The sequence below is a fragment of the Neovison vison genome, chromosome 13, assembly GCF_020171115.1.
Source record: "Neovison vison isolate M4711 chromosome 13, ASM_NN_V1, whole genome shotgun sequence".
Lineage (NCBI taxonomy): Eukaryota > Metazoa > Chordata > Mammalia > Carnivora > Mustelidae > Neogale > Neogale vison.
Genome location: NC_058103.1, coordinates 4,615,878 through 4,621,780, shown reverse-complemented (window position 1 = coordinate 4,621,780; position 5,903 = coordinate 4,615,878). Strand labels below are relative to the sequence as shown.

The window sequence follows — 5,903 nt, the reverse complement described above, 5'->3', positions numbered from 1 at the left end:
TTCCTAGAGCGCCTCCCCGGTGTGACAGGAGCAGGTCTGGTATTTGTGTGTTGTCTTCTGGGCCAGGGGAAGGAGGGGAAGGGAAGGTCCTTCCCCGGCTCCCGGCATCTCTTGACCGGCTGGGTTGGGGGAGGGGGGAGTGTGTGGCTTCACAACAGCCTCTGCAAGCACGCCTGTCCCCTGGTGGCCTCCTCCTCAGGCCCGAGGGCTCTCAGTGCCCAGGGCCAGCTCCCCGGCAGTGACCGCGCCAGCCAAGCGCCACGGCTCCGGGCCTCCTCCCCTTCCCTGTCCGCCAGGCCCCAGGTGTGGCAGCCATGGGCACCTGGCCCTCAGGGCCACAGCAGCTCTGCCCGCGGGGCTGCCCCCTCTGGCTCAGACCCTTGCACGGGCCCCAACAGGCTCTCCCCCTCCTGCTTTAGCCAGGAGAACCTTTAGCAAGCAGTCTGGCTCTCTCTGCACTACCCCAGGCCCCTCTGAGGCAGCCCCTTGCTCGTGGCCCACGGGGAGACCCGGGGCCAACCTCACTCCCTGCCACACCTTTCTTCGGCATTTACTCTGTATCGTCCCTCTGCTCCCGGCCCGCACACCCCCCACTTGTGGGGAGCTGGGTCCTGCCTCTACAGCCTGGAGCCCGATGCCGATGTCCCCGTCTCGGGGGAACCCAGCACAGTCTCTTGCTCCAAAGGGTCTGCCCCTTTCTAGAGCAGGGTTCAAGGTACTGGGGGGATGGAAAGTCTCTTGTTCAGTGGGGCTGTCCCCGAACCCCCGGCCTCGCCACCCCTTGTCCGAGTCCCCCTCGGTTAGTGCCCTGTTCCAGCTTTCCTCCTGCTCCACTGCTCTCTGAAATTCCCGTTAGTGTCTGTATTCTCCCCCTCCTCCCCCAGACGAAGATTTCTCAGGACAGGGATTTTTTTTCTGTTCTGTTCCCTGCTCTGTCCCCCGCCCTGGGACCCAGGCCAGGCCCATAATAGAGGAAGAGGGAGCACTTGTTGATTGACTGATTCCCTAAGGGCAGGGACCCATACCAAGTGAACCCCAGAAAAGCATGGGGGCACACAGGAGGCACCAAGGAAGGCCTGGACACATGAATACGGTAATCGGTTTTTACAGATTCTTTGTTTATTAAATGCTGTTCGTTTTTGTAGCTTTTTCTGCCCCTTCCAGAGGCTTCTGGGAGAGTTGAGGTTTGCTGAGACAGGGTCAGGTCAGCTGGGTCCGAGCTCTCGCCTCCACTTTCCAAGGGGCTCCCCAGGAGGGGTGATGAGCTCCAAGATAATCCCGCAGCCACCCGCGAGCGCCCCCCTCCCCCCACACCCCCAGCGCACTGCGGGGCTCACAGCCAGGTGTCTGGGGAGCTCTGTCAGCGACAGGCCGGCGTGCGGTGTCAGGGGCTAATATTTTATGCATGGAACTGACTAAATGGGGACATTTGGAGATGAAAATTGCCGTTAATGCATCCACACATCTTTGGAATATATTAAATGTTTGTAGGGGGTGGGAGGCGACATTAGCCTTATTTAATAGCTCGGATGTAACCATCCCCACACCCCAGCCTATAGCCGGGTGCCCCCAGCCTGCCGCCCGGGGGGGAGGACTGGGTGGGTCAGCCACTGCTGGAGAATTACGCCTGAGCCTGAATGTCAGCCCAGGGTACCCTGCATTCAGCAGCATATGTTCCAGACTCATTTCAGACCCGGAGATGGTGACCCCATGCTGCTCGGTGCAGAATTTCATTAAAAGCCAAATGACTGGTTTATCCGTTGTTTGAGCAGAAGAGAGAATAAACAAAGGGCCAGATGAAAATGTCTGTCGCCGCAGCGGCTGTGATGACAGTTGCTGTGGACCCTCAAGCCAGAGGCCCGGGGACATGGACTCGTGAGTCCAAGGAGCCACGTGACCCCAGGCATACATCTGGGTCCACGGGGCACCCACCGTCTCCGGGGCCCATGTGGTCAAGGCCCCTGGCTTCCCCCACTGCGTCTCCTGCACACGATTCGATGCGAGCCACTTTGAAAACTGAGGACTTGAGAGCGTCCGGTCCTGCAGTCTCCTCGTGCTACCATTGTCAGGGGGGCTGAGCAGGGAAACACTAGTCACCCCAAATAAACTTCAGCTCCCCCGGCCTGTCCGTCCGGCTCTGGGGTGTTTGCTCCTTGTATCCTCCAGCCCATGGGCAGGGGCAGACTCTTTGACAGTGCGGATGTGGGGCACAGAGAGGGGGAAGGACTCCTCTGAGACCACCCGGTGGGCACTGTGACTGCTGAGACCCACAGGGCTCTAGAACAGTCCCCGGCCCAAACTCGGCACGACGAGGTGGGCCGCCTCTCCCAAATGCTGGGCTTGCCATGCCTTAGTGGGATCTTCCCTGCACCCACCTGGAGTCTCTCCAGTTCGGTGCCCACCCTGTGACCTGGGATGCTTGCAGCTGGATCTGTCCCTGAGGCCCCCGGCCCCTGTCTGGCCCAGGGAGAGGGCCTCTTGCTCTGCCAGGAGCCCCAGGGTCCAAGGGGAGAGCTGCGGGTCAAAGACACACTTTGACTCTTTGCTGTTGCACCAGAGTCCAGAGTGCACGGAGAGTGGGGTGCAGGTCTTGTCAGGGCAGCGTGTGAGCAAGAATGGGGAGCTTATAGGCAAGCTGGCTGGTCTCCACAGGACAGGACCAGGCCCCAGCCCTGCTCCCCCCACCCGTCTCCCCCTTGCCCCACTTGGCTCCCGCCCTTGTTGGCGCCCACCCTGCACCACTCAGTGGCTCCTGAGGTCCTGGGAGCACCCTCACCTGTCGGAGCTGAAGGGGCCCCCAGTGCATCTCCTCTTGTCCTCACGCCCACCCCCGCTCCCATCCTCGTATAGGTAAAGGATCTGAGGTCCGAGAGGGTGGCCTGCTTTGCCACGGCTTTTCTTCTGAGCGTTGTCTCAAAGTCCAGGGTCAGGACCCACCTCTGGCAGACAAGTAGTTTCTTTCTTTGCAAATTGGGGTGACCCAGCAACCCAAGGCTGTAGAAACGCCAAGCAGTGTTCAATACGTCAACCCCCCAGGGACAGTGATGCTGCTACCCTGTCACAGAGCTTCTAGAAGCCAGGCCCGTGACCCCACTGTGCTGGCTCCTAGTAGGGGCTCAGCTAACGGCTGGATGGCGGCAGGCGCCGCAGACATCAGTGCAGAGACGGGCGCTACGGGGGAGGGTGTGCCGGAGTCCGGTCTCTTCGTTGCCGGGAAGGCGCGCTTAGGAGGGGCTGGGAGGGCGTTTGGGGAATGAATAGATACAAACGTGCTCTCAGAGGGAATCAAGAAGCAGAAAGAGAATCTGGGGAAGATGGACATAAATCTCCATGGCACCACCAAGGTTTCCTGCCAAGGCGGCTGGCAAGACCCCGCGGGGGCCCAGGGGCTGTTGGTCACGGGTGGGGACAAAAAGCACAGGTGTGGTGGAGGCTCATTCGACACGTCCCTGTTCTCCCCATGACGTGGAGGGGAGCCCGTGCCTGCGCGTGGCTCCGCCTGCCTGGGGTTGGGCATGAAGAGGGACCCCGAGGAGAGGCACTCCAACCAGGTAAGCCAGGATCTGTGGGGCAGGTCCAAGGCCTGGGGTGGGCAGCAGAGAGGACAGGAGTCACTCAAGGCCACCCGACCAATTATGGGGTAGGACTTCGGGGCCATTGCAGTTGCTGGGCCCAAGTGAGCGTGTGATTGGACATCTCAAAGCCCACCTCGTGTTCTTGATGTGTGGTGGTGGCTTTCAGGCCTGGAAGCCCCAGTGCCAATCCTGGGCTCAGGCTGTACCCCCACCTGGAATGCCTGTTCCTCCTTACCGTTCGTTCAAGGTCCAGTTGCACTGCTGCCTCCTCCAGGAAGCCTTCCCTGATGCGCCTTTGTCCCTCAACCTGTAGTCAGCTCTCAGTCCCCTGATCCTGTGATCTACAGGTGGTAAGCTCTGCAGAGGCAGGGGCTGCTCTGGTTAGGTCATTGTGGGCCCCACCTTGTTGACCTTGTCTTCCCTGGCAGGCACACGGGACAGGGTGATCACAGCCGTGAGCCAAGGGCTGGGCCAGAAATGTCCCCACCAGACCACTTCCACCTGGAGAGATGTGAGCTGTGAGCCGGGGAGCCTGGTCTGACCCTAGAGGCAGTCCTGGGGTCGGGTGAGTGCACATTGGAAGGATCACAAGCCCTGAGCAAAGGCAGAGTCTAGAGAAGACCCACACTCGTTATCAGGTTGGGGAGGCCAGGCTCGCTCTGTCTGGCTGTGGAGAAGGGAGTGAACCACACACAGGCTGCCGTGGGAGGGAGGCTTGAGCAGGCGAGGCCCTGGACATGGGGACCGTGGGGCCCTGCCTCCAGGGTCCTCTGGGAGTGAAGGCTCTGGTCTTCCTCGGGGTGAGCCGCTGTGCACAGAGCCTGGGGTGTGGGAAACCTTCCAGAATGCTGCTTCCCACCATCTGTGATATCTTCGTTTTCTCTAACACTCAAAAATAGATGTTTCTGTTATGCTTCTCGTTGGCAGGGGAGCTGCGGGGCCTGCCAAGGCCTGGGGGAGCCCGCCAGCCTGCTGAGTTTTACTGTACAAACAGTTGGGGAGGGGGGTGTCTCTGTTAACTTGAAATCCCCGATCAGTAAACATGCCAATTTAAAGTGTAATTAACTCAGGCCGGAAAAAATTCAGATCTGGACTGCTTTTCACAGTTGAGGCTGTTTTTCTTTTATTTATTTATCTCTTTCCGGGTGTGGTGGTGTCTGTGGTGGGTTTAAGCCAGGAAACATAGAAGGGGGGCTTAAGTGGGGAGGGGGCTGGTTGGGAGAGGGAGGAAAAGAAGGGGCAGAGGGGAGGTGGGCCTGCCCCCCACAGCCCCAGGGGTTTGCATCCTCTGTCCAGGATGCCAGGTGCCAGGTGAGGAAACTGAGGCACAGGGAAGTAGGGGGCATCTGTGCCCCTCAGATGCCCTTGCCTATTGGGCCGGGTGATTCAGACTCACGGGTGCCATCCGGGAACCCCCAGAATCATTCAGCTTTTTTGTGGCCAGGCTCTGGGTCCTGCTCCTGACTCTCTGTCTTTCATCCCCTTTTAGGGGCCTCCGCTGTCCGTGAACCCACCTGGAGCTCCAGCATCTTCCTCCCCAGACTGTCTCTCCCAGGACTCCCAGAAAGTCTCGCTCTTGGAGAAGGCCAACGGCACCTGTGCCCCAGTGGACAGAAGGATGGAGGCATGGCCCTGCCTGACCAGCGCCCTCTCCTGCCTCCCCCAGGAAGAAGGGGAGGTCATGCACACCCCACCCTTTAAAAGACCCTGAGTGGGAATGAGGGGAGGATCCATCACAAGGGACAGGCCCGCCCCGTGGACTGGGGAGGACCATGCGGGCCTGCAGAGAACTCTGACTGGCAATGAACTCAGAGCCAAGGACCCCCAGCCCCCTCCCCGCCAAGGGGCTCAGGAATTCTGCTCTTCCTTGCAAACACTTGGCATGTCTCTGGGCTATTTGAATAATAAATACACATTATAAAAATCTAAATATGTTGGTGTGTCTATATGTTCAGAGAGGATGTTCATTAAGTGGAAGGTTTAAAAACAAAGGCCATCTGCCCTGGGGGGGAGGCGGTGGATGCTTCTCCTGAGCCACCGGCCTTTGCTGCGGGGACCCTGCAGGGAGCGTCCAGGGAGCATCTCCGGGAAGAGGAGCCCAGGGTCTTTGGCCGCGGGGTCCACTCCCCCCTGCTCTTCTAGGTGGGAACCGGGGCCCGGAAGGCCTGCTTGCTCTGCGTCCGCGGTCTGAGCCGGCTGCCCGCCCCCGCGGCCGCCCCCCCATCCCCCAGGGGCAGAGGCTGAGCCCCCGCCTCCGCTCTGCAGCCTCCGCTGGTCACGACTCAGCCGGGCTGTGACTCAGCCGCGCCCGAGCCTCGTCATTACATA

At 60.1% G+C, this 5,903-nt stretch overlaps 1 long non-coding RNA gene across 1 annotated transcript; it reads left to right on the top strand.

Moving 5' to 3' along the window:
• The first annotated feature begins 3,774 nt into the window (after positions 1-3,774).
• LOC122893558 lies at positions 3,775-5,505 on the top strand. The gene is made up of 2 exons (XR_006381650.1): positions 3,775-4,140; positions 5,065-5,505. It is a non-coding gene; the product is annotated as an uncharacterized LOC122893558 (long non-coding RNA).
• Positions 5,506-5,903: the final 398 nt, after the last annotated feature.